We start from the raw sequence: 26,955 nt of genomic DNA, 5'->3' as shown, positions 1-26,955 counted from the left end.
CAACAGAGAGAAAACAAAACCGCAGCAGCTTTCATTGCTGAAAACACAAAACTGCCTCCTTTGCCTAATAAGCCCAGACGGAGGAGCTTTATTTCTGCTCGCGACTCCAGGCCAAGGAGTCTCGGGTGGGCAGTCACATCGCCAGACTGTGCGGTGGGAACAAGCCACCTGCTGGGGGGCGGGACCCCGAGCTCCAGGAGCCTGCGTTACTGGCCGGCGGGGCTCCAGGGAGACCCTCACGGATCAGGGGGCCCTCACCTGCCCCAAGATACCAGTGGCCTCTCCCTCCCACCAACTCTGGTTTCAAAGCCCTTGTTTGGTGTATTTTTTTTTTTATCCCCTTCTCTTAGTTTCTGGGCTATTAATTTCAGCTATTGGTCAATTCCCATTTTGTGCTTTCCTTTTTTTGTTGGCTTATTTTTCTAATTCCTTATGATGCGTATTCAGCTCCTTTATTTTTAGTCTTTCTTCTTTAATAAGGAAGGCGTTTCAGGCCATAATTTCCCCCTGAGTTGAGCTTTTTTGGGGGTTCCGTAGGTTTTGAAATAAAATGTTCCTCTTTTCATCTGTTTCTAGATGGTTTTTGAGTTTCGTTTTAATATTTCTTGTGATCCATGGGTTATCTAGACCTCTGTTTGTTAATTCCCAAGCACTTAAGAATATTTTCAGCCACATTATTTTTTTATTTAAAAATTTTGGATTACAGTCAGAGAATGCGACCTATAGACTCTCCAGTTTTAAATTAAAAGATTTTTTTCTCTGTGTCCAAGTATGTGGTCGAACTTTATAAATGTTCTATGGGGAAGGACAAGCTGAGCTGGTGAGACCAGCAGAAAAGAATGATGTTCTAAAATGTTCTTGTTCTGCAGATAAGTCGCCCAGTTTCGAATCTTGCTTCTACCTGTCTCCAGCTGTGTGTCCAAGGACGAAACGGAATATTTTTTTTTTTTTTGAGAATTTGTTTTCCATCTTTAAAATGGGAGCAAAAGGAATATCCACCTCTTAGCATTTCTGCGAAGATGGTGTGAAATTGTGTAAGTAAACAGTACATATGCCCTATTGCTGTTTTTATTGTTGGTTTGCTATTTTTGCAGAAAGGGAGGAACCTTTACTGTTAGTGCCCTAAGCTTTCTCCCTGCCCCAGAACTGTGGCTGCTGGTTATCGAGAGGCCTGGCAGGAAAGAGGAAATGGACGGCTCAGGGAAGCCACCACCGTCCTTGTGAAGGGAGCCACCTGAGGTGGGGGCCACTTGCCCAAGCAAAAACAGCGATTTGGTGGCAAGGCCAGGTTTCAACCTCAAGTCTCAACTGACCAGTCCCTCTCTCTCTGCTGGCGGTCACTCTGTAGTTTCTCTCTTGAAAGAAGAGACTGTTGACCAAAGGTTGGCCTCTGGGATGAGGGAGGGGCTGGAAGCTTCTGATGGGTGGCCACCTCTGAGCGTTGCCTTATTACAGCTTTGCCGTCTGGGAAGGGCGACTCTGAGGTCAGCAGGCTCCAGGAGAAGCTAGAGAAAGAGGGTTGGTTGGGAGCGGTTGGCTGCTTCGGGCACTGCTGTTTCACGGCTCGGTGGGGGGCAGAGGGAATCGCAGAACAGAATTACGAGGCAGGGGGTGTCTGGGCTCTCTGATTTGGGCCATTGATCTTAGGAGCAAGACCATTCATTCGCTGAGGATTCCCTGTTTCTATCAGCAATCATGTAACCATGCTGTGTTTGGACCATGCGTGGACAAGGATGCCTGTAACATATATGGATTTGTCTAGGCAGCGGGACTCTGACTTCAGATAGGAGTGTGTGCCGTGGGCTAGGCTGCCGGCAGGTAAGGCCTGGGATTGGCTCCTCCATATAAAATCTAAAAAAAAAAAAAAAAAAAAATTATAAGGCCTCTAATGATTATTATGAAAATTAAGTAGGTCAATGTTTGCAAAAGTGCCTTGTAAATCGCAGCACAAATACCGAAGAAAGTCATGGTGTGTAGAATTTGGTCTGAAAATGCTAGCTGACGCTTGACTGTGTCCCCAGCTCTTCGCTGGAAGCTGCAGAGAAACCAAATGGGGTTAAGCCTTGTTCTCCCATCGTGGGGCTGGTGGGCTTTCTCAGCGTGAAAGCCTTTCCCTGCCCCTTCCTTCGAACACGCTTTGATTAAGCACCTATTATAGGCCAGGTTCTGGGCTAGAAGCTGAATAGTATGGTGATCACTGTCTCCTAGGGGACAGACGCTGAGCAAACGGGTAGGTTGCAAAGCCCCGCTGGGTAGCCAGGGATTGTCACAGAGAAACGGATGGGTTCAAAGGGCACCAGGCAAGCCTCTGAGCCTCGTTGCATCATCTCTAAGATCCGGACGGGTGGCCTGAACATTCTCTTGGAAATCGGTAGCTTGGTTGGAGAGAGTAACCACGAGGTGGGGTGGGCGAGTGGACAGAGGCCAATTTACACCGGACCTAGCACTGGGGAAGAGGGAAGCAGTGGTGATCTTGGCCCTTGGAGAGTCCATAGTGCAGTGGAAAGACAAGAAAGCAGCCAGTGACAGCGTAGTCTGGTCTGAGTTTTGACAGGCTAAGTGAGGCCAAGAGGTACGGGAGCCCAGAGGAGGAACCCTTTTCCCCAGCCTGGGAAGTTGGAGTGGAAGTTAGCAAAGCAGAGACGCAAGCTAAGGGAATTCTAGGCAGAGGGAACCGAATGAGCAAAGGCATGGAGTTCTATCCAGCTAAGACACAGAATCTGAAATGGGGAGCGATAAGGCTGCAGGAGGTACACAGTGAACTTGAACGCCGTGGTGGGGAACTTGAACTTTACCTTGTATGTAGCGGGGAGCTACTTTAGATGCAGAAGCATGAGATAAAGGATTAATCAGGCTTTGCCACCAGGATGGCAACTGCGAGTGGGTCCAGGGGAGGCAGGCTGCAGAAGTCCTAGAGGCCAACGTGAAAGGCACTTGTCTGGGGTTGAGCCCATCGTACAGCAAGTCTAGAGTGCCATTGAACTTCCACGGACTCAGCGGCAACCTTCCCCACACAATGCCCCCTGCCTTGCTCCGGTCTGGGGAGGATGGGGCCCCGAGCTGAGAACGCTCCTGTAGGGCCCAGGCCTTCAGAACAGCCCTCCGGGGGGATGGCCCCCTCCAGCCTCGATGGGCTAGTTCAGGCTGCTTTAGCTGGGGCCCATTTGGCTGCAAGGGACATTTTGCTCAAGCCAAATGATGACCTTGTGGAAAGGAGATGGCGAAGTTTCACAAAACCCAGGGGTGAAAGCTTCAGCCCCACTTCTGAGGAACTAAGAGTCCAAAACTGCAGAGTCCTGCCTAAGGCTCTTTTCCCACACTCGCGGCTCTCCTTCCTCCTTCTTCCCTCCATCTGAGGGCCAGCTGTCTCTGGTAGAGGAGAGCCCCACTGCCCGGCTTCTCCCCCTCACCGCCAAATGCCCTGTAGTGGCGGAGAAGAGGACCTCCCTCTGGTCGCTGGGATCTGGGCAGTCTGAGGGGCTGTGCCTCGGGGCAGGGGGCCTGGGGCCAAGAAAGGGGGTGTGTCCTAGACAGCAGGGCTCCAGAGCCTACTCCTCTGGGTCTGTTGGGGGGTGGGCTTGTGGGTGGGAGGGGTGCCGGCGCTGGATTGGCCCCCAAGGGCTGTCCGTTCTATTAGACCCGGTGAGCCTGCCCTCCAGGTGCACAGTAGTCAGAATCCACAGAGACCTCCACTCACCTTTTCAGGAAGGGAGACAGACCAGAAAAATCCCCATGTTTGCTACTGTGGACAGTGAAAGCAGATAAGTAAAGGGTCTGAGAAGAGCCTGCCTTGGGGGTGGTGGGCAGGGGTGCAGGAGGGCTGGGCCCTTTTGCTACGGGCTTGGGGAGCCGGTTCAGAGCCCGGCGACCTGGTAGGAGGTGGCCGATCTTGGAGGAAGAGGCTGAGGCCCCTAGGGCTGGAGGCTAACGGGGGCAGAGCCAGCATCTTGGGTCTGAGGAGGGGCCCAAGACTTCTGGGGTGGGCGTGCGAGGTTCCTTTGTTTCCGATGCCCCGTGGACTTCACACGGCACCAGCTGGAGGAACCAGAGGCCATTGGGTGGTTTTCCCCAAATGTGGAGGAATCTCTCCCCTCCCCCACCTCTGGTGTTGCTAGAAGCTGGGCTTCCTGGGGGTTCTCATAAACTCAGGAGGCTCTGTAATCGTTTCCATATAGAATGGTTTCCCTGAATAGAGAAGGAGGCCAGCTGTAGCTGATGGAACACAAAACAGCATGCGCTGCTGGGGGATAAACGTGAACGCCTATCCCTGTGCCTGGCACGCCACCCCCGCCCCCCGTCCCCCCAACTCCAGGAGGGAGGAGGTTGCCCAGTGGGTAAGCACGTGGCCGCTGGTCTCTGCACCACACGCTTCAACTCCGGCACGATTGCTCACCGGTCGAAACCCCAGGCACATTACTCAAACTTGCCGGGTCTCAGTTTTCTCTCCTGTGAAATGGGCATGACGATAGCCCGAAGAAAGGTTGTGGTCCTCAGGATTTAATGAGACACCTGGAATAGCACGCAGCACGGGTGTCTGGATGGGCTCACTAACACTAGAGGTTTCGATGGTCACTGTCCCTGTTTTCGGCACGTGCCGCAGGGCTCAGCCCAGTCCCTTGTGGTTTCTCTATTGGTTTCCAGTGTGGTTACAACATACCTGATGTGCTAACCATCCCCACGTCCTCCGTGCTTGCTAAACTCTCCCCACAACTTGCTTGGGCTCTTTCCTCCTCTGGGAACCCTCCTTGTGAGAGCTGCCCGGCCACGACCTCACCGCTCCTTGGGGTGCTGCCCGACCCGCCCTCCTTCCTGAAAGCGTGCCGCAGATCCGGGAAGGAATTCGCCACTTCGCCTCCAACTCCCCAGGCTCCGAATTTCCACGAATCTCTGTGAGAGGGAGGCAGCAGCACGCAGCACGTCACGTCACGGTGCAGCTCTAGGGTGGCACAGCTGTAGCCCTAGCTGTGTGACCTTGGCTTGCCTGGGCCTCAGTGTCCTTGCGTGTCACATGGAGACAAAGCTCTGTTCACAGGGCTGTTGTAAGACACGGAAAGCAGAGACAATGCCTCCTGGCACCTATGAAGGGCTCACAAAAGATTGGATATTTCTATAAAAATAATCTCCAAAAGCCTGGCTTTTAATGGCTGTGATATCTACTGTGTGGGTAGATCATAATTTCATTAACCAGCCCCTTGTCGTTGGGCATTTAGACTGTTTCCACTCTTTCGCTATTATAAATAATGCTGCGGTGAACATCTTGTATATAAATCTTTATGTTTATCTCTGCTTCTTTAAAAGAGCTCCCCAAAGATTGCTTGTCTTAGAACAAAGCCCCTGCCCCCCAGACTTTCCAGTGATGCCCTTTGAAATAAAAGCAAAGCCTATTTTCCACCAGGGAAAGGAACATATGGAACATGTTAACCAAGAGGTGGTTCAGGAGGAAGGTAGAAATAGGTTCAAGATGGGTTTGGATCCATTTCAGGATGTCTGACACAAAGCCAGTGATACAGCTCCCCTCGAGCCTCCTTTCCCGGAGCGAGGCAGAGGCTGATCCTCGGGGACCACTGACTTCTTTCTTTGAGAGAATTCCAAAGGGCTTTGATGTTCTTGGCGTGGGAGAAGCAACAATGACAGATCAATAAACGAAGCCAGAATGTGTGGACAATCCGGGACTCCTCCAGCCGGTAGGGGGCGATATCGCCTGCTTCTGTCTTCCAGTTGGGCCTAGGGTTTCTCCCTAACAAGGACTTCCTTTGTTGTTGTCTTAAAACTTTGGCTTAGGCTTTATATATTTCTCTCGCCTGTTTTCCTTCCTCTCCTCCCACCGACGCACTTTTCAGAATCACTTTGGGTTGCCATTCATTCATCCCCTTCCTTTGGGAGAAATGTACTGCGTGCTTCCCCTAGGCCAGACATCAAGATTGTGTTCAGACTTTCTAAGACCTAGACACGCTTGCTCTGGAAGCTCTGACTCACACGGATCAAATGTATTGCAATTCACCCATATTCCATATGAGGTATATTTTTTCTGTGAAGAAAAATAAGGATTATATCTTATAACGTCACTTTTGAAATTATTTGGCTACAAGTAATTCGTTCCATCTACGGCCGGCTTTGATTTCGCAGCAGTTATGGGGGTGCTCGAGAATTCTTGCAAAGTGAGAAACATCTAACCTGCACGTCGTTCTCAAAGACAGTGAAATTTTTATGAATTTTTAGGAATGCTAAATGGAACCATTAAGGCGGTTGATGTAATATTCTGTTTTGTGGACGTTTCAGTAAAATTTTATTCATTTCCATTGCAAAGCTTTTCCTTCGTGTTTGGGATCCAATAATTTTGTTTTCAGGTCTACAGCCAGTTTTTAGGGATCTCTGAAAAGTTCCCAGGCCCTGTAACCGTGCCCAGTGCCTAGCAGAGCCCTCTGTGAGGCTCGGGCACGGAGAAACGGAAGAGTTGGGACAGTTTTTACAGAGTTCCCAGGCCATCGAGTGGCACACTAATTTAGGTAAGCGTTGCTATAACGGAGTGTGAGCGGGACACAGTGAAAGTATCATTTGCTCTAAGTTGAGACTCCAGGGGGAGTCAGTGAAGACTTTCAGAGAGCAGGTGCGTCCGAGCCAGAATATGCGACTGGCGAGCAGTTTTCGAAGCAGATACCAATGGGGAGGGTGTTGCGGGCAGGCGGCACAGCACATACAAAGGGGGTGGCCGGGAAAAGAACCTCTGCCTATGAACAAGCCAGCGACCTCTCAGTGCTGCCCACACCGATTGCTAGGGCGTCGTTTTCCAGACCAGCGGCACTGGTGTTGGCAAGGCGGTCGTAGGCACCCCCCCCCCGGACCTCCTCCGTATTAATAGGATCCCTGGCGCTTTGAATGAACCCCAAGATCTGAGAGGCAGGCTCTAGTTCCAGCTGGATCGGAGCTAGGCCTCCTCAGGGATTGGGGCTGTGGGAGATGGGGAAGGTGGTGGTCGGCCCGTGGAACTGCAGCCCCGACAGAGCGGCAGGCCAGCTGTTTCAAAAGTTGTTTTCAAGTTTGGCCTGCGAGCCTGTCTGGGGCGGGGGGCGGGGGGCGGGGGGTGGCCAGACAGTTCGACAATTGTTGGAGGGCTGGGCTTTTCTGTTTGGAGACTCCTCCATGCACTGGGCCCACACTGTCCCTTCTGCTGGCCTACACTCCAGACAGCCTGTCTTGCCTGTTGGCTCCCCTAGCCGGTGCATCACCGATTACCTAATAGACTGTAGGCTGTGTGCGTAATTTATTCCTGTGAGTAATTGATCACATTAGGATGAGCAGGGGAAGTACCAGGGAGAGAAGGGAGAAGAAGCATCAATAACCAGGGGAAGGAAAACTGCTACAGTCAGCTAATTAGATATCTCTCTTGAGCAGCTCTTTCAACATGATGGCCCATCCCGCCACTGCTGGCTAAGCACCCCCTCCCCCTGCCCCCACGCGTGGAGGGGCTTTCTGACGGGTGAGGACTAGAGCCAGGAAACTTGGCTCATAGGCCGGGTAATCTTAGGCAAATTACTTCTCTCTGGGCCTCAGTTTTATTGACTTACAACATGGGGAAGGCTGGATCAGTGGTTTCCAAACATGGCTGATAGCGGAATCACCAGAGGTGTTTTAGAAAATATCAACCCCAAGGTCGCTGAGACAGGAGGTACGGAGCGAGGCCAGGAAGCCGCGCGATAATGAGTGCCTCCTCCGACTCTGACGCGGTTGGTCCAACAGAAATGCGGGAACCCCTGGGTTGGAAAGATAACCTCGGAGCTCCTGGCCTGCTCTGACGTTTCCAGGTCATTGGTAAGGATGGATGCCTCCAAGACCCCTTCGGAGCGTGAGGACGGTGCTGTGGAAAAGAGACTAGAAGGGCCAGAGACCCTTTATCTTCTCCTGGCTGTCAAGAATTCACTCTGTAATCACGGTTTCTCCCTGAGCCTCACCGAACCCACCGCTAGGCTTTTATCCAAGCGCCATGTCGCCGTGTGCCCGGGAAGATTTCAAAATACAGCGGACTGGCTCCCCTCGTCCCTAGAGTCTGCCGTAATACGTATGGGGTAGCTCAGGATGTTGTGTATTTTTTTTTTAAATTTTTTTTAACGTTTTATTTATTTTTGAGACAGGGAGAGACAGAGCATGAACGGGGGAGGGTCAGAGAGAGAGGGAGACACAGAATCTGAAACAGGCTCCAGGCTGTCAGCACAGAGCCGGACGCGGGGCTCGAACTCACGGACCGCGAGATCATGACCTGAGCCGGAGTCGGATGCTCAACTGACTGAGCCACCCAGGCGCCCCAGGATGTTGTGTATTTAAAGGCTGCCGGGCGATTGTGAAGATCAGCTGGCTTCATAAGGCAGCGACCTGTCCGAAGGCATCGCGGAACGGGACGCTGGAAGACCACGGGACTGGGCAGCATCCGGTTGGAGGAGGCCGCTGCCACGTTGGCAGGAAACACGGACCGTAAAGAGCCCCGGGCAGATCCTCACGCACCTGTCGGTCTCTGTGCGAGTGTAGGCAAAGCCCACCGGTCACGAACTCCGGCGCGAGCAGAAGACCTGTCTCCCAACCGGTGCTTTTACGAATAGGAGCAAGTCACAAGAGCAACATGAATGTGTTCCTTTGTCTGTAAAATGGAGCGTCCACAGTAGCGCCTTCCATCCTCCCAGCCCAGTTGTGAGGATTCATTGGACCCACTCGAAGCCTGTGCCCTATGAGCGGTCTCTGCGAGAACTGCCCGCTTCATCCCAGTTCCCCCCCGGCCCTGGGACCGGCGGGAACTGGGCTGGTTGACTGTTAACTTCTCTCAACCCGCCGTGGAAGCAGGACTTGGAGGGTCTGCTGCCGCGATGGGCCAGAGGGCCCGCGAGGAGACAGATTCCCGGCTTTCGGTCCAGGTGGAAACTTCTGGAATTCCTCCTCTCCACAGGCCAGCTGCATGGCCCAGCGCTTTCGTGTTTTCTCTCATCTCTTGGGGCCGCACATGACAGCCCCAGGTCGGCACGTGCCTGCGTGCCGGCTAGCCAGTGAGACTGGAGCCAGTTTCCAGGGACTGAAGTCTCTCAAGTCTGTCACATTCTCTTCATCCCCTTCCCCATCACCTAACCCAAGGTACCTTCCAGGGACCGTTATTGCCCTCTGCAGATGTGTTCTCCTCATAGCAGCCAGAGGGGTCCTCTTATGATATAACTTAGGTCATGTCATTAGTTTTGACTGGCTTCCCATTCTCACTGGATTAGATCTAAACTGGCATGTAAGGAATACCCTGGAACGGCTTCTCATTCTCTTTGCCTGAACCCCACACTTCCCCTTGTTTACATGGCCCTGTACAAACTGACTTCCACGTCTCATCTCACTCCAGGCTACCTACCCTTACTCGCCTTGGGAGGCAGAAACATCGCTATGTGTCTTCCCAAGCTGTTTATTGCCTTCCTGTGCACATGGCCAGACACCGTCCCCCCCCTCCTCGCGGTAAGGCGGGGCCGTACCTCGGAGTTCTTGTCAATGGAATATGAGTGCAAGTGAGATGCATCACCTCTGGTCTTGGCCCCCAAAGCTTTTTCTTTTTGCCGTTGACTGCATGCAGAGGCTGTAATGGACCACTCCAAGGAGACCTCGGAGGATGGCAGGGAGCTTGGGTTTTGAGCAACCGAGCAAAAGACCTCCAACCAAACACCCGATTGGTTCTGAGGAGAAAAAGGGATACACTAATATTGTCTGAAATCACTGAGATTTGGGGTTGGGTGCTCCAATGGCCCGACTCATCGCCTGTTCTCTGTTCCTGGAATATGTTAAGGTACTTTGTGCTTCTCCGAGGCTGTGTCCTCTGCTTGGAATGCTTTTCCTGACCATTCCTCACATGCTTGCGTCTTTAGCCGCTAGGTCTAAAACTCACCACCAGCTCTTAGCCTTCATCTGTGTTCTTGTCTTTTTTTTTTTTTTATAGAACTTTTTACAACTTGTGTGTTGTTTTTCTTAACTTTGGTTTCCATTGTGCTCCCCACTAGAATGTGAGCCTCCAAGGGCATGAATCAAGTCTGTCTCACCCCCCCAGCATATATCCCATGCTGAACAAAGTGTCTGACAAAAAGTAGGCAGTTAACAACTATTAGCTGATGGATTGAATGAATGAACCAATTATGTGTGATTCAGCTCAGTTCATTTCGAATATTTCCTGGGCACCAACTTTGTGCAAGGCACTTTACACACATATAATGCGTTCTCTACTCAATTCTCATTAAAATCCTAGTGGGGAGGTAAGATCATTACCCCCACTTTACGTAAAGGCATCAAGAGGCATTGGTAGCACCCATAACCCAGGTCCTTCACAATGGCATTCTCCAGCCACCATCTTCTCTGAAAGGTAGGTCCTATGGTCTCCGTTTTACAAAAGGAAAAACTCATGCTCAGACAGACTGAGTCACTTTCCCAAGGTCATGCAGCTAATGAGGTCATGCAGCTGGGATTTAAACCCAGGTCCAGGGGGAGGGAATGGAAGAGAATGGGGACACGCCTCTCTTACAGTGCTATTCTTCCTGACAGCCTCATTAGAAAGCCCCAAAGAATATCTGGAACATGGGTGGAAATGAAGACTGGATTTCTCCAGAGTCCCATGAGCTCGGTTTGCAAAGGGATTTCATTTTAAATGCAGGACCCTCTCTCTCCCATGGCGCCTGGGATGAGGGGGCGCCATTTTGTATCCTGGGAATACAGCTCCCGTGACCTTGTGTGAGCCAGGCTGGCCTGGCCACCACCGATAAGCTGGAGGCATGAGTGCCCAGGTTCATCTGGGGAGAGCAGCCGGAGCTGTTGATAGGCAGAGAAAATCTGTGATTAATTATGGCAGATGAAAGTATGAAGTAATGAATCCTTCTTGAGGGCTGGGCAAGCTGAAGAGCCTCACTCTCTGGATGCATGTGGAGACTGCACAGCCCCTTCTGAAACCAGCAGTAAACTTTAATGGCTGCAAGTTCTGTGACTTGGCGGGCTGCGGATTGGATGGCGCATAGAACTCATGAATTCTCTGGGGTGGGAGCTAATTAGGGTGCAATTTTTCAATTATGGAACATTGAGCGAGCCTCTCCCCAGACCCCCCCCCCCACCATCCCTCAATGGATACACTCCATTTGTCTGTTTTCCTTTATTTCTTAATCATTTGATGATATGACAGCAATTATTTGTCATTTGGAAGAGAAAATCGTCACGGAGCTATTGTTTCCCTCCCCAAGCCCCAGCTCTTCTGTGGAGATGGTTACATTTGATAAATGGTCTGCGTTCCCGCCGCTCCTCCCCCAACCCCCACCCGGGGTTGGTGTGGCAACAGGAAAACATTAGCCTGTGACGCGCCTGCTCTGATTGAAACGCCATTTGTAGAAAGGCATGGAAAAGCAGGATCCAGTTTAAAAGAGCCGCAGCCCGGAGCTCTAGGCCCACCCACGTCACCTAGGTTGAGGCTGTGGGACATTTGCTTTGGGAAATTTGGTCACTTCTCTGAGCTAATAAGCCCAGCGTCAGGATCAGGAATGCAAAACAGAAATGGAACAAAAAAGAAAAAAAAAAAAGGCAAAGAAAAAAGCAGCACTCCGCCAGAAATGGGAACACTTAAATGACTTTGTTTAAATGTCATGGTACTCTCAAAACCCTGTTCTCATATGTATGCAAGTTAATTAAATGGAAAAATGTCAAATTAGTTGCTTAAAATATTAATGGCAGGAATTATCCCAGATTCTAGAGCAGGCAGTGCAGAGGAAATGAACCTTTTAGGGCTTAACCCTTTTTTGGGTCACCCTTCTCGCACAAAATAGATCTTTCTTTTAACCATAGGAATCTCCGTGACTACCAAAGAGTTTTGTGGGTTTCAGGATCCAAGCTTTCAGTGGGGGGTGGCGGGTGGGGAGAGGGTTACCCTGCAAATCCGCCTGGAATACAGAACTCACTAGTGGCATTTATTCCTGTAGCACTGGTTTTTTCATGGGGGATTTGAGGTTTCCGGGAAGGCCCAATGATCCTGAACATGTCCCAGTGGTCTGTTCTGGGGTCTGGGTAACTTGCCATTTTTTCTTTTGGTTTTTGAAGGGTATTTTGGTTTACAGAACCCAGTAAAATGCAAAATAGGAAAGGCTTGCACAAAGAGGGGCACCCATGTTCTACTCACCAAATGTTTATTCAGTACCAACGGGGTCTAATGGCTGTGCTGACCAAAATGGTGGGAAGAGGGAGAGCCACAGACTCAAGGGCTTTGAATCCAGCAGGGAGAGGCCGCAGGGCCCCGGGTCTGGTCTCATGGTAGCCTGTGGGGAAACTTAAGCCTCAAGAAAACAAGAAACGTTCCAAATGCCACACAGCTATTGAGTGCTGATAAGGCTCATCTATTCATGCACACAGTTTCTGCCCACCTCCCCCAGGGACTTCCATATATTAGGGGACAGCAGGGCAAATAGATACAGGCCCGTGCAGGCCACATGCCTAACACCGTAGGAGGAAGGGCAGAGGATAGACGACAGAGACACGGTTATCAGGGAGACCTTGCCTCTGTCAGCCAAAGAGCATTTACCACTGACGATGGCAGCCAGCTCTCCATTCTGGCAAAGGCAGGCAGGGAAGGAAGGCAAGGCCTGTCTGTTGAGAAATTACGGCCGGTCACCGCCTCGACATGCTCAGAAGCATCTTGCGGAATTCGATCGGTTCAAGCCTGACAGATGTTATCCCTCTTTTACAGTTTAGGAAAGCAGGAGACCCTCTTGGCAAGGGAAAGTGGCCGAAATGAGTCCACAGGAATTTGTAATCCTACAGTGGCCAGTGGGGTTTCGGTTTAATTGCAAATTAGCAGTAGAAATACCCAATAATAGAGGTAGGGCCCAGTTTCCAAAAGGGGTATCCTCAGAAGGAAGGAGGAGATATTCTGAGTTGCCCTGTGAGAAAAAATTCCAAAAAACGTAGGGAACCCCTATCTATCTGTATTTTTAAATTTTTTTAATGTTTATTTACTGTTGAGAGAGAGAGAGAGAGAACGCACGCACGTGAGCGGAGGAGGGACAGAGAGAGAGGGAGACACAGAATCCGAAGCAGGTTCCAGGCTCTGAGCTGTCAGCACAGAGCCCGATGCGGGGCTCAAGCTCACGAGCCATGAGATCATGACCTGAGTTGAAGTTGGACGCTTCACCGACTGAGTCACCCAGGTGCCCCCAAGAACCCCTACATATGTTTATCCTTTTTTGTATCAGCCAGTGTAGCAAGTTGTATCATGGACCCCAAATACATTTCCATCTTAATCTCCAGAACCTACGAATGCTGCCTTATATGGCAACAAGGACTTTGCAGATGTGATTGAATTAAGCATATTGAGGTAGGAAGATTATTCTGGATAATTCACATGGGCCCAATGTCATCGCTAGGGTCCCTATGAGAAGGAGGCAGGAAGGTCAAAGTGAGGAGCAAGAGAGATCATGATTGGAGTGAGGCATTTTGAAGACAGGGAGAGGAGCCCTGAACCAATGAATACAGGTGGCCACTGGAAGCTGCAGAAGACAAGGCAACAGGTTCTCCCCTGGAGTCTCCAGAAGGAACCGGCCCTGTCAATACCTTGAGTTCACCCCAGTGAGACCAGATTTTGGAACTGGAAGGGAATGAATGCACGCCGCTCTAAGCCACTCAGTTTGCGGTATTTTGTTACGGCCTCAATGAGAAACTAATACAGTCACTTACCGCTAAGTAACAAACCAGCTCGATGCTACTTTGTCATTCTTTGGCGGGAAGGGTTTGGGGGGAGCCGCTCGGTCTCAGATGATAGGTTGGTGTTCATGCTCCTCACCAGCTGCGTTCTGGGAGAAGGGCTGTGCTCTTTTCGGGGCAATGACAAAAATGGGAGAGAAAATGAGCAGACACTTGCCATGTCTGTTACCGGTTCAGCTCTGAGACACCCCACTTCTGCTCATTTTCCTTTGGTCAAAGAAGTCACATGGCCAAGCTGAACACCAGTGAGGACCCTAGAACCGTACACAGCCTGGTTTAGTGGGAAGAACTGCAAAATGACACAGCAGAGGGCAGGGATATACGATTCTAACACTGGGGAGGGGTAGGAAACAGTTGGGTCCTGTCACACTTTCCTTGAAGATTCGTAATGCACGTTGACATGTGGAGAGCTCCGAGAGGTCCTGCATAAATAAGTCTGTGTAACTCTGTTCACACGATGTTCTCCAAGCTTCTCGGCATGCAGAGCCCTCCTATTAGCCTACAGGGTTAGTATTTTGAGACATGCTCCTGAAGGCGGTTTGTCTTTAGAAGTTCAAGGGAGGAGAAGACTGCGGGCTTGCCTGGGCCTTGAAGAGTGGATTCAAGCAGTTGATGAGACTTTTCCCACGGGGGGGAGCAAAACTGAAAATTGTTCGTGTGAGCTAATGTCCCTATCCTCAAGGGACTCTTTCTCATGAGAATCTGATCAAATACTCCGTTCCCTCATGGACAAGAAGAGCCCAGGATGAGATCCTTGTCTAAAAGAGCAAACACCACTGTCTGGGAGTCCGGTCTTCATTAACCCAAGGACCTGTTGGGAATTCCTCAAAAGGCAGACCCTCACCTCTCACCCAAGACCTGGGGTGCCTCCTGCTGACCTGGCTTCCTGCGAACAAGCATGGATTTGGGAAGTGTTGCTGGATGGGAAACAGAGGTGGGTAAAACAGGTTTCCCACCAAAGTTGATCATCAGCCTGCTACTAGAAGTTTCCCTGGACTGGAGACCTGAACTCTTTCCCCCTTCCTGTGTGGACCCAGACTGGGAACAGGCAGAGGAACAGGAAGCAAGTTTCCCAACGTGGGAGCTGTCAACTCCAACTCATGCAGGTGGGCATGACTCCATGAGGCCCCCGGAGCAGAGCCATGAGCCTCTGACATGTGGGCCTCCACTGCTCTGAGGAACAGGGTTGAGGACATGCTGTCCCTGTGCCCTGCCTGCTTCCCTCCACTGTGAGTCACCACAGCACTGCCCGGGGAGGGCTGGCCACTCTGTGGGATGGTGACTTATTTGACACACTTAATTAGCCTATTTCCATGTAACATGTTTTAACGGAGGCCATTACAGCCTAATAAAAGGAAACAATAGCGCCATAAATCCCAGGATCAATAGAAGGGAAAGCAGTGAGGCTGAGAGTGGCTTCCTCTGAAAGATCCAGAGGGGTTTCAAGAATGCAATTCCCCTTGAAATTGAAGGATGGGGGGAAAGAATGTTTGCCGGCTCGCTCACTCGCTCCCTCTCTTATGCATTCAGCAAATATTTAGAGGGTACAGACTATGGGCCAATCTCTCCCATAAACTCCTAGAACGTAGACAAAAGGCAAGGTCTAGTGGAGGAGAAAGATGCACAATTCAATGTGGCCAATCCAATGAACAAGAGCTGGAGGGAGAGACTTCCTGGTGGAAGAATATTTGAATGGGTTTTGAAGGATAAGCAGGAGTTTTCTGGGCGGAGAAGGGAGTGGGGGAGGACGATGGTAGGGGCAGGAGGAGCACATGGAGAGCACAGAGGCAGGAAAGGAGCACGGTAAGTTTGGGGAACAGAGTATGAGACAAGCAGAGAGCAGAGACACAGAGACATGGGAGAGGCTGTGGCTGGAGAGGTATGTTGAGGCACAGTGGGAGAGAACCCTCTCTGCCAAGCTAGAGTTTGGATTCTTTTGAGATCCAGCGGAGTTGAAAGAGATCGGAGGGCGCAGTTACCAGAGACAAGTGCTGCAGAGAAAACTCCTTGTCTCGGTTCATTCCGTATTCCGGGCCTGGCACCCTGTAGCTTTGCAGTCTCCCAGGCAAACTTGGTAGGGACACCACAGCCACTTCTGCTTTGTGCCCAAGCTCACAGCTTTGGGGGCAGGACTGGAGAGATCGAGGAAGACAGCAGAGGAGCAACCTACCTCTTTAGTTGGAAGGAAGGGGCTGGATCAAGAGAAGCCTGCAAAGGTGTTTGGAGGGACACATGAGACATTCACACTCCAGGAGTCTCCAGGGAGACACTGTCAGCTCTTGTTGAGACAACGTGCCAGCGCAGGATACACATTTTTGGCTGATTAGCCATATGGCGAAAGCGTCGTATAGCGAGGTCACGGCCACCAGCTTAGTCTGCTTTCCCGAAATCTCACGAGTCCATGGGTTGTACTCAAGAGGAGAGCTGGATTCTTAGCTTAGCTTTGCCATCAGCCATGATTTCACTGTGGACTGCCCGCTCTATCTGTCTGAAGTTCAGCTTCTCTTATGGTAAATGAATTTTCCTCAATAGTTCTCTCCTTCACCAAAGCATCCAACCAAGTCCGGTTGATTTTACCACTCAATATGGCATCCTTCCCTCTAGTTGAAGCCACCATCAGATGTCACTTGAGGACTGTTGGAATCCCTGACCTGGAATTCTGACTTCCAGGCTTGCTATGCAGGGTGTTCATCAAGTCTGTGAAAAGATGGAGGAATTTAGGCTGTGTGAGCCACATATGTCTATGCTCTTCTTTGGTGGAAACAACCCAATGTCCACCAACTAATGAATGGAGAAACAAAATGTGGTATGTCCATTCAATGGAATATTACTTAGCCACGAAAACATTATACGAAGCGAAAGATGCCAGACGCAAAGGGCCATACGTTATAGGTTCCATTTATAGGAAATATCCAGAATAGGCAAATCTATAGAGACAGAAAGTAGGGCTGAGGTGAGATGGGGAAATGGGGCGGGTGATAGCTAAAGGATATAGGGTTTCTTTTTGAAGAGATGAAAGTATTCTGACATTGACCGAGCAAAGGTTGAAATTGCATTGCATTGACTGAGTAAAGGACTCTGAGTATGCTAAAAGCCATTAAGTTGTATATTATAAATAAGTGAATTATATGGTATGCACATCATTTCTCAGTAAAGTTGTAGTAAAAAAAAATATCTGTAGCTCACAGGCCATATAAAAATAAGCTGCAGACCATATTTGGCTCATGGACTATTGTTTGCTGATCCAGAGGCTCTATGTTCCTGCCAAAATGAATGGCCTAAAATGCAGATCTGGTTTTGTCTCTCCCCTGCCAGGAAATCTTCGATGGCTCCCTATTACCCATAGGATAAAGAACTAATTCTTTGGCTCTCATACATGCCCTTCCACACTCTGTCTCCCGCTAGTCTTTCTAGTTTCATGCCTTTCCATCCCTCTCCATGCTACAGCTGCACGGATGAATATTCGTATCCATTGACACTCCCCCTTGGATTTGGTTTCTGTCATACCCTCTGCCTTCGGTATTTTGGAAAGTTCTTACTTATCTCTCAAACTTTCACTCAGGTATCCCTTTCCTTTATGGAGCCTTCTGTAGCCTCCCAGGAAAGGGGATCGCTGCTACCTTATGTGTTGTCTTGAATTATATTTATTTGATTAAAGATAGGCTTGCCTTCATAAGACTGTGAGCTCCTTGGCAGCAGCAAAACAGGAACCCTGTCTTTTCTTCTTGGCCCAACCAGCGCTCAGCACAAGCCCCTGGCATGCAATCAACATTTAGTAACTGCTTTCTTGAAATGAATTGAAGCCCAGTGAGAAGCTGACTAGCTAAATGGCATCAGAGGAATTCAGCAAAATCTCGCTGCAGAAAAGGCTCTTGGAGGATATCTAGTAACCTAAGGCCCTCATTTTCTGTGATAAAACTTGCCTGGATATGGTAAAACTTGCCCGCAATCATCCAGCAATTAGAGGCTGAGGCATATCTAGAGTCTGAGTCTCCACCCCCCACCCCGGGGCTCCTGTGTGCACACCTCCATGTCTTTCTGCAGTCCCTTCCAACGTTAACACTCTGGCAATCAGGGCAGTTTGCCACAGCCAGGCTTTATAGCCATCTCCTTGGCTCAGCTAAGCCAAACATCCCCATGGCCACCAGCCCACTTCTCTCTCCCTCCCACTCTGGGCACTCTTGAGCTCGCTAGAAGGGGTCAACTACCTCAGGAGTGGCCAGAAGAGTGGGCCAGAAGCTCCGGGCAGTGCTGGCTGTAGGAACAGAGAGTACGGCCCACCCTCTGATGCAACTGGAGCTGGAGGTTGGACCCCGGCTCAGATTTGGATCCCACAGTTTGATTTATTGCATTGGGTACTTGTTCCATACATGTTTTTCCTATGCCTGGGAACACCCCAGGCTGACTGTGGTTTTCTCTTTCTTTTATCGTGTGTGTGTGTGTGTGTGTGTGTGTGTGTGTGTGTGTCTGAGAGTGAGAGACAGAGACAGAGAGAGACACACAGAAACAGAGACAGAGAAAGAGAGGTATTTCTGAGTCAGATACAGGATCAAGGTCCTTGGAGACTGCTAAAGAATTAAAAAAGAGTCTGGATTTTACTAAGGCTTATTCCTCTCCTGCAGGCACGTGTATAGCCAGCTACAACCTCTGTAGCCTGCACAGCGCCTACTATGTGCCAGGCACCTGGTCCTGTTGAGCCTCATGCCAACTCCATGCCGTAGGAGGGATTGCCCTTGTGTTCAGGACAAGGGAACCATGGCTGAGAGAGCCAAGCCATGCTTACGGACCTGGTTAGCAACGGTGGAGCCTAGACCCAGAGTCGAGCTTTGTTTCTGCCACCTGAGCCCTTGAACCTTCTCCTCTATAGGAAGGGCCTCCTCTGGCCAGACACCAAGCTTTTACCATGACAGACATGTACCCACCCCCCCCCCCCTTCTTAGAGCTTCATTGGTATTTGTATGGTGCCATTGCCAGCAGCCTTGTGGATAGCTTTACTAAAACTGATCAAACTCCAAGCTATTTTGGGGGTCCACCTCTATGTTTCGTACCGATTCTCTGACTTATTAAGGCGCAGATCAGCCATTCCAATGTCTCCCATTAGCAGAGGAAGAAATCAAGGACTGGGTCAAGCGACATGCCCAGGGCCAGCTAGCTAGTTGATGACTGAGCCGCGATGCAGGGGTCCTTGTCTCTTGTGTCTCAGCTCAAGGTCTTTGTGTCCTGCTGTGTTGCCTTCATGCTACAAGCTCTTTCCACGGAAGCGATGACCCCATCTCGTCATTTCTACTTTAGCTGTGCGTAGTACCCCTCCTCATATCCTTGCGATGCTCTCTTGTCTCCAAGGGTGGAAATAGCACAACAGCTGGGGAGCCAGGAAACGCAGGCTCTGTCCATGGTTTCCGTGGTGCTGGCTTCTTTGAGTCCTTGAGTCTAAGGCGGCCCCCGCCCGGACAAAAGCCCATATACTGAAAAGGCCTTCCCCGTTTTAGAGATGAGACATGGAGGCCAGAAAGGATGGAAACGACTAACCCAAGCACACACAGAGATGACAGTCAGTCTAAGACTGGAAATTGTTGCCCCCTGCTGCCAGGTGTAGCTGCGGCTTTGAGGAGCCATTTGTCTTTTCCGGTGGGTCCTCATGAGCAGGGAAGCAGATGCCAGCTTTTTTGAGGAAGTACGTCCTGATGCTCAGTGTTGCTTGAGTTGTAAGAAGATTCTCTGAGAGGTAGTGAGCTCCCTGTGGCCGGAGATGGCCAAGTAGAGGCTGCATAAGCCCCCGCCCAAGGGAGTGTGGAGCAGACCGAAGAGGGCTCCGTGACTTTGGGCTCAGTGCCTAACCCAAAGGGCCCATGACCCCAGGATCCAAGACTCCTGCCTTTCCTTCTGGGAGAGTAGGGGAGCAGGAAGGGGTGGGGTAGTAGCTTCAAAGACAGAAAAAGCCTTCTACCTAAAGAGGTCCCACTGTTGGTCGTCAACCAAAGGTTTTGTGGGACGTTCGCTGAAAAGTAGGTCTGAGCCTTGTAATTTAACCTTCGCTCCCGAGGGGGTGTCTAACTAGATGAAAGGGTACAGCACTTAGAGGAGGTTACAGAACCTCCGGCGGCGGGGGGGGGGGGGGGGGGGGTGGTGGAGGGGGGGAGGGGGGCGGAAAGGAGCCCAGGAAATGGGCGGGGATTGTCCCAGACACTCAGCTGGATTTGATGGGGCAGATGAAAGTGCAGGAAATGGCCCGGCATTCAATTCTGGGCAGCAGCCTGGACATCTTCACGGACCAGGGGCCAAGGGCCTCAGCATCCAGGGATCCTTGAAAGCTGGCGTCCAGGGACGCCTCTTCCAGTAGGTGAAGCAGATCTGGAAGTTACTTCTTCAAAGTTTCTTCCTCAGCTTGGGGCCAGCCCAGACCGAATGTGGTTTCCTGTCTTTGGGGGTGAGGCTGTGTGCGTGCGTGTTTGCTACCTGCCTTTTGCTGGCCGCAGGGTTTGTGTCCATCCCAGGAGCCCAGGACTCTCAGACCTCAGCCCGACGTGCTGAGATGTTCTGGGACCCAGCCAGATACCCGTGTACCTGGGTAGACCGCAGTGAGTGCTAATGGGGTGCAGCCCGCAGACGGGTGAAAGTGGGGTGGGGTATTGCCCCTGGAAAATCAAATAATAGAAACCATAAAAAATAAAACCATGCAAGCAATAGAACTCTCCTCATGTTAATTTTGCCTCCCCTAGATTTGCTGAAATCTTTGCTGCCTCATGTTACCTCCATGTTCGAATCTGGCGTAAGTCTGGGTCTGATTCGACACCAAATCAGCTAGTTAAAAATCTCCTTTGTCTCTAGGTCTTTCGGACAGCACCCTCGCTTCCAGACCGTGTGCCCCCATAAAGGTTCGAGAGTCACCGAGAGTCCCTGCTCAGAGAGACTTGGGATCTAGATGTGGTTCTCCCCCAGCCCAGCTCTGCCAAGCTCACCTCACCTCGCCAAGCCTCCATTTGCCGGTTCTGTTTGGAGAACAGCAACGCCTGGCCCCATCCTACCTCACAGGGCAATCAAGCCTCGGGGGGGGTTGGAAAAGTTGTGAAATGCCAGGTCAGTCGCTTCCAGCTGATTCTCACCTGCGAGAATTTCGCAGTGACTGCTCCAGACTCCGCACACGTGTTGTGCTAGGACCTGGGACCTAGCCATAGCAGGACCTACCCGCTGCCCCCACGAGCTCAGAGCCCAGCCTTGTTTCTAGAAGCGGACTCCCAGTCTGTGTGGTTTTGTGCCTAGGTAGCACAGAGTCTGTGTGCCTGTGATGTTTTGGCGATGGGAATTCTTACCATGCTTGCCTCCCTCCTCGAAATGTTCTCACCCTTTCCCCGCCCCACATGCTCTCTCTGCAGGAATGTAGAGCGGGGGTGGGGGTGGGGTTGTATGCCCTCTTGTCCATATGGCAGTTGAGGTCAGTGAGGCTCAGAGTGAATGACTCAGCAAGACCCCATAGTAAGATGGCGGCTGATGGGAGACCAGGTCTCCTACCTAATTTTTTTTTTTAAATAGCTTATCAAGATTTACTATACCTTTGCTTTCAACGCACGGGACATCGAGTGTAGAGATTTCATACTGAACAAATGATATTCATTAGGCCAAAAGAGGAAACGACATGGAGGAATTTGCATTGTTTCGCCTACATTGTTCGAAATACAAATATGCAGATTTTGACGCCGGAAAAAAAAAATCTGAGTTGTGTTTATCAGGGACTTAAACTGAACCTAGGACTTTTTCACACCTCCATTAGAAAGAACACACAACAACAACAACAACAACAAATCCCAGAAAAAGAAATAGGCTAAAAGTTCTTTGGCTGCCGAGGCAGTCAGGACTCTTGCCTTATGCCAAGAGAGGTGACATCTGGCCGGAGATGAAATGGCCGTGTTTCACTTTGTGCAGTTTCCCGGCTTGCTGACTTGTGACACTATAAAAAGGTGGCTGGGAAGGGACCAGACTGTGGGGACCTGGGAATGTATGTCACAGGAGCATCAGATGTACGCATCGCTTTCCCGGCAACGAGTTGCAAAGCAAAAAGACCGGGGAAGCTCAAGGTTGGAGGGGCCGGGCAGAGTCTGTGTCACTAAGGGCCAGGAAGGATGGGTGACCCAGCACCGGAATTTCACCACCACCCCTGGGGCTCAGGATTAGTAAAGGGAGGACCTCTTAGGGAGGACCCTTCCCAGCTCCTGTGGACCGAGCCTGGAGGAGTCATTGCCTGGAGATACCTCCATGTCGTCCGAGGCCCGTGTAGACAAAGGAAGGATCAATGTGCCTGGACTAGCCTTTCTGCCCTTCATCAAGGGAAGATGTGCTCTTTGTCCCAGGCTTTTCCAAGACTGTCCCCTTGAGTTTTTCCCATGGAGGTCACCCACTGGACACCTGTGGGCTTTATGTGGGCTGGAGACGGCTTTTATTTGCCGGGATTTTCTTTCAGGAACTGTAATTGCTGCCGGCATTGAAACACTGGGCGTTTTCACGTTAAAAAAAAAAAAAAAATCTGGCCTTTCTTGAGAACCCCTGGTGCATTTATGACCCGTGCCCAAGTCCGTCTTCGTTTTCTAGACAAGGGTGCCAAAGACCTGGTGTAAGAGGCGTGGAAATTGATGCTCTGAGGGTACCTCCCCTAGCTTAATATTTGTTGTCCCCGTCCCCCCCCAGCCCCTCCCCTGGGGATATCCCCACTCTTTTCAAGCAGCTCCAGGCTCTGCTGGCTAAAAACAGCTGGGCCAACAGGAGGCTCAGAGACGTCGGCCCTCGCCCCACGCCCACCGTGGAATGTGCCCCAACCCCCCAAGAGCCATCGCAATTTCCAGATTAAAGATTCCAGGCAGGCTGGGGCATATTTCCCACCCAGTGTCTGGGGCTTATTTTCTCCTTCAAGTCATTACAAGTTCGAAGGCTCTAGCAACCCAGGGTCTTGAAGGCGTAGCTGCCTTTCCTGACAGCCCGGGCTGTTCAGACACCAGGTTTTCTCTGTTCCTTTTCCATATGCCCCGCTCTAGCCTTTGGTCTGGGTGCAGCTTGTCAACATTAAATAAGCACTTCTTGTGGTTCACTCATAACAATTCTTTAGATCTTGGAAGCCAGGCTGTGGAGCTCTGCATATGTATAGATCTCATTTTCACACAACAGTCTGCTTAGCAGATGGGGACCCAGACCAGCCTCCAACATTGAGCTGAGAGTTAAGATGTGGGAAACTAGGTGGCTTTTAACCAGCCCGGACTGCTGTCAGTGTTCAACCTTAGAGAATTTTCACAGGGAAAAGAAAAAAAAAAAAAAAACAACAAAACCCAACAACAACAACAACACGCACACACGCACACACATGCGCGCACACACACAAAACCAACAAAACCACAGTTTTCCTTGCTCCCCCAAACCAGATGGCAGATGGTATGGAACCAATAAAACACAGACTCGAACGTTTGTTTATTTAACTTTGAATGTAATATGGCTTTGTGGTCTCGCAAGGAAACACCAACCTTCCAACCAAAGAGACGACGGGTTAGTCGAACTTCAGAGCGGCACTTGGAGGTGCTTCCGAGGAGGCCATAGAGAGGGGCCAGGGGCAATTAATGGCCAGACCCCAAGCCCCGTGGCCCGTTTGCCTCTCTGGGTAAAGACGCAGGAGGTCCTCACGCACGCTGACTGACGCTTGGTTTCTGTTGCTGGTCTTTTGTCAAGGTTCAGTCCAAGAGGCAGCCTGCCACATGAGGAATGTTTCTGCGTCATTTCCAAAACAGCTGTGGAAGATGTCGCTCCGGGCCACCAGTGCGAAAGACCATGAGAAAACGGCCCGAGCCCTTGAGGAAAGGCGCTCTTTCGTGGTGCATTGGGGTTTGTGATGTCAGAGCACGAGAGTTGTGTGGTTCACTTTTTGCTTTGGCTTTCCAGAGACCTCGGGCGAAATTATACGCTCAGTTGAAATAACTATCGCCATTAGTTAAGATTCTTTGGGTTACAAGTGGCAGAAACCCAGCCCAGACACCTTCAAATAAAAGGATAATTTATCAGGTTAAGTAAGTGCAGATGGCTTCAGAGATGGCTGGGTTCAAGGGCTTCATGGTACCAGGGCTCCCTTGGAGATAGGCTTTTCTACAAGCAGTCCCATACCTTAAACTGCCCGCAAAATCACATCCTACGAGGTTAGCAACGCCAGCAGAAAGAATCTTTTCCACCAGCCCTGTCGGCAAATCCTGCTTGGCAGATATGCTCGTTTTTTGAACTAATACAGGGGCCAGAGACTTGGGGGTACTCTGACTGGTTAAATCTGGGCCATGGTGACCCTCCCTGTAGGTGGGAAGGGGGCCCAACTTAGCACCACCCTAAGCACATGGAATATATTCCCTATTGGAAATATGGGGTGAGGGAAACTAGGCCAATAGATGTCTACTTTAGCCTAGGATTCTGGCATAGCTTTCTGTTCTCTCCACGAATTCATTCTCTCTTTCTCCCTTTTGAAATGAAGTTAGTAAATATGCATCTTTCATGGTAAGCAATCCTAAAATTATGGAAAGTGGAAGTAACTTATTCTGCACGAGTGAACAGTGAAAGATTGAACATACTCTAAAATATAGGGTTCTTTGGTAAAACGGAGCCATCGTTGGTTCAGAATGCCAAAGCGAAGGGAGGTGGAGAGTTCATAGCGTGGGTTGTGGATGAGCTCACAGAGGCCCCGGGGTCGGGGGTGGGGGCGCGGGGCTGCCTTGTTCGAAGTCTGGTTGCAAATCAACCGCAGAGCCTGGAACTCGGAACCTGATTTCAGATCCAGGGCTCTCCCCGTTCCCTGTCCACCTATGGTTTCTCATCTTCCTATGTTGCTCTCCCAAGGCCTGACCCATGTTCCTTTTTCAGACCCCTGTTCTGGAATCTTCTATGAAATGGGTGGCAAAAGTTTCTTGCCAACGTAAGAACTTACAACTGGTAGGAGTAAAACTTAACAGGACTCTCCCCTGCACTATTTGGGTCTTCAATACCCAAAAGAATGCATACTTTAGGAATGATTTCTGCATCAGTTTGTTAACTGCCAAGTAACAGGTTAGCACAAATGGAGCAACTTAAAACAACACACCCATTTATCACCTCACAGCCTCCATTGATCCGGAGACCAGGTGTGGCTCAGCTGGGTCCTCTGCACAAGAGCTCACAAAACTGCAACCAAGGTCTAGGCTGGGTTGCAGTCTCATCAGGAGGCTCAACTGGGGAAAGATGCACTTCCAGGCTCGCTCGGCTTGTGGCCAAAGTCATTTCCTTGTGTCCGTATGACCAAGGTCCCTGGCTTTTTGCTGCCTGTGAGCTGGAGGCCTAGGACCCTTAGATCCTAGAAGCCAGCCCCCCCAGTTTCTGGCCACATGGACTTTCTCGACACGGCTGATACCTTCCTCAGGCCAGTGAGGAGAAATGCTCACTCAGGTCTGGAGTTTTATATAAAGCTCCATAATCATGTGGTTGAAAGCCCATCATCCTGGCCTTATAACATAACCTAATCATGGAAGTGCTGTCCTTTGCCATAGACGGTTGGGTAGAAGCAAGTCACAGATTCTGCCAGGGTGGGAATTATTCGGGTGACCTTGGGGTCTTCCTCCACGAGCCCTCACACCTTGGTGAATCACCCTGCGTGTACCCACGTCTATGTAATGGGGAGCACCTGCCCCGTGCCAGGCAGTACCCTGGTCTCTGCAGACGGCCAAGTGGATATGTCGGACCCAGGAGCAGATAGTGGCCCTGTGGCAAGGCAACATGCCAAAGGCTGCATATTTGAAGGGTCTGGGGTCACAGGGGATAGGGTCTCTCCTTGGGCTGGGAGAGCAGGGCAGAGGGCCAGAGAGGGCTTCCCAAAGGGGCTGACGCTGGCACAGCCTTGATGGATTGGTAGGACATCAAGGAAGAACAGAAAGCATGGCAGAGGAGGCCAAGATGTGGAGGCAAAAAGGCAAGGGGGATCTGGGGAACCACAAGTGATCCGGTGTGACCGATACAAGTGCACTGGGGAGATGGGGGTGGGGCCAAGTCACCAGGGACTTAGACACCAAGATTAGAAGTGTCTTCCTTCTGTGGTCCGTCGAGGGCTGCCATGCGGCTATAGTTGGGGTATTGGGGGCAATGGCATGATCAGGTTAGGGCTGCAGAGAAAGAGGTCTCCTAGCAGGAGGCTGAGCAGGGAAAGTCACTGTGGGTACTAAGGAGGGGCCTCCTCCCCCCCACTCCCCGACATAAACCCCAGGGAAGGCAAACCTTCTTAGAGCCGTTTCAGGCAGCCAAGTTGTCAGAATGATGAGTACTGCAGCCCCGCAGCTGAACCAAAGAAGAAAAAAGTCCCAACAAGCCCCATTTCACTGCCCTTGACCTTGCAGTAGAGCTCTAAGTGCAAAATCTGTCATCTATTAATCTGTTAGAAGTTGACAAAAGGGACTTTGATCAGAGGTTGTTTTTTCCCCCCTTCTTAAGTTTCCTGATGACACATAATAGCCCATTTCAGCCGGAGGGCCGGAAGCGCGGCCCTCATTCTGTTCACTTCAACCCCAGTGGCCTCCCGCCCCGTGGCTCTCTCCCCGCCCCGATATTAATTGGCCTGTAAGTGGTTACATGTGTTCCTTTTTATGTGTCAGTTGGAGTCTGTTATTTGAACTTCACAGCTATTTGGGAACACAGAAGTGATGCTCTGGGCCCAAGTGGGGGAATGGAACAGTCCAGAATATGTTGCACTGGCTCCCACCTCCTGATTCTTTCCTTCCTCTATCCCCGGAGGTCTTAATGCCTCCCACTGCCACCCCCACCCCCACTCCCTCCCCATCACCCCTCTGAGTTAGGCACCCCCCCAACACTGCAGCCCAGCTCTTGGAACCATGAAGTTCACAGCCAAGAAAAGCCTCGGGGAGTCCCAAACTGTAGCTTCTGGTTTTAAAGAAATGAAAAGCCCTAGAGAGGGGGAAGGGTTTTTAATGAAAATAACATTTGCTGAGGGGCTATCATGTACGTATTTCTTACATGTGTTCTCTTGTTTCATCCTTAAAATAACTCCATGCGTTCAGAACCACATTGCCACTTTCAGATGGGGGAATTGGAGACTCAGACTCTAAGCAAGAAGGCTCTAGGGCCAGATTGCCAAGATTAGGTCCTGCTTCTAACTCTTACCAGCTGTGTGATCTTGGGCGACTTGTCTAGCTTCTCTGTGTCTCAGATTGCTGGTCAATAATGGAT

General features: G+C 50.7%; 1 long non-coding RNA gene across 1 annotated transcript in view; it reads left to right on the top strand.

Annotated features, from left to right (window-relative positions):
• Positions 1-23,519, top strand: part of LOC122221856 — a 29,608-nt gene extending 6,089 nt beyond the window's left edge. Inside the window, exons 5-8 of the long non-coding RNA XR_006203475.1 lie at positions 870-1,034; positions 1,648-1,818; positions 20,563-20,811; positions 23,440-23,519. This is a non-coding gene — a long non-coding RNA (uncharacterized LOC122221856). The remainder of the gene's footprint in view (positions 1-869; positions 1,035-1,647; positions 1,819-20,562; positions 20,812-23,439) is intronic.
• Positions 23,520-26,955: the final 3,436 nt, after the last annotated feature.

The sequence above is a fragment of the Panthera leo genome, chromosome B3 (genome assembly GCF_018350215.1).
Source record: "Panthera leo isolate Ple1 chromosome B3, P.leo_Ple1_pat1.1, whole genome shotgun sequence".
Classification (NCBI taxonomy): Eukaryota; Metazoa; Chordata; class Mammalia; order Carnivora; family Felidae; genus Panthera; species Panthera leo.
This window is presented reverse-complemented; position numbering and strand designations above follow the sequence as displayed.